The 1,075-nt window shown below is 59.6% G+C and overlaps 1 protein-coding gene across 1 annotated transcript in view; it reads right to left on the bottom strand.

The window, feature by feature from the left end:
- SLC39A3 (solute carrier family 39 member 3) overlaps positions 1-988 on the bottom strand; it is a 5,080-nt gene extending 4,092 nt beyond the window's left edge. The window contains exon 1 of the mRNA XM_015651693.3: positions 434-988. The gene's annotated coding sequence lies outside the window, so the exon portion shown is untranslated. The remainder of the gene's footprint in view (positions 1-433) is intronic.
- Between the last annotated feature and the right edge of the window lie 87 nt (positions 989-1,075).

Genomic DNA, 1,075 nt, shown 5'->3' with positions numbered 1-1,075 from the left:
TTCCCAGTATCCCATCTATCCCAGCCCTGTGGCCCATTCCCCATGTCCTGCCAGCCCATGCCACGTCCCTCTTTAAGGGACATGAAGGGACAAAGAGAGGAATTCAGAACCCATCAGGTGACACTGACTCACTCCAGGTCTGGCCAAACCCAAAATCTGGGCCCAGGCACCACCCACAGCTGTGCCAGGGCAGAGGGAAGGGATCAAATCCTCCTTTCCCACAGCTCACACCTCTGGAATGCACCTGGCTCCCCACAGAAACCCTTAAACCTCTTTTTTTCCCCCATTTTTAACCCAAACCAGCCCCCTCCAAAGCCTTGAGCTGCCGAGTTGAGGCAGAGCAGCCACATCCAGCATCCCTGAGTGGATGGAGGAGCAGCTTGGAGGGAAAGGAAGCTCCAGGAACACCTGGAACACCCCAGGAACTCCTCACCTGCTCCTCCTGCACACCTGGGCTGCGTCCCCAGCCCCAAAACTGCTGCAGCAAGGCACTGACTCGGCTCCTGCTCGGATTAGTGGCTCATAACGAAGCATCCAAGTGATGAAAAATATTATATAAATCAGGCAGGGCTCTGTGGGAGGAAAAACAAAGGGGTTCCTCATCCATGAGCCTCTAAATCCCAGAGATTCTGTTAAAAACCGGCCCTTCCAAGCCTTGGAGATTGTCCCATCAGTTTAAAAAAGGGGGTGATGGGGAAGGGGCTCCTCGAAAGGGGGCAGAGATGAGGGGAGGGGGCTCAGGGCTGCTGGGAGTGGGGTGAGCAGCTCAAATGGCGAGAGTTCAGCAGGGGAGACCCTCAGAGGGGGCCTGGGTCTGCCCTGAGCCCTCCAAAATGGGGAGAGGGCCCAGCTCCAGCCCCTCCCAGGCAGATGGAGCCCAGCCCGAGCCCCTCAGGATGGGGAAGGGCCCCAGCCCGAGCCCCTCATGGCGAGAAACCCCTCACAGGAGCTTGGGGTCCGCCGCCATCCCCTCACACGCAGAGCGGCCGAGCCCCAACCCCTCAACACAAGGTTGGGGTCCAGCCCCTCACACAGGGGGCCGCTCTCCCGGCCCTCTCCCCCTCCCAGCCCCGCT

The sequence above is a fragment of the Parus major genome, chromosome 28, assembly GCF_001522545.3.
Source record: "Parus major isolate Abel chromosome 28, Parus_major1.1, whole genome shotgun sequence".
Lineage (NCBI taxonomy): Eukaryota > Metazoa > Chordata > Aves > Passeriformes > Paridae > Parus > Parus major.
The sequence above is the reverse complement of the archived record's forward strand: the minus strand, read 5'-3'. Positions and strand labels throughout refer to the sequence as shown.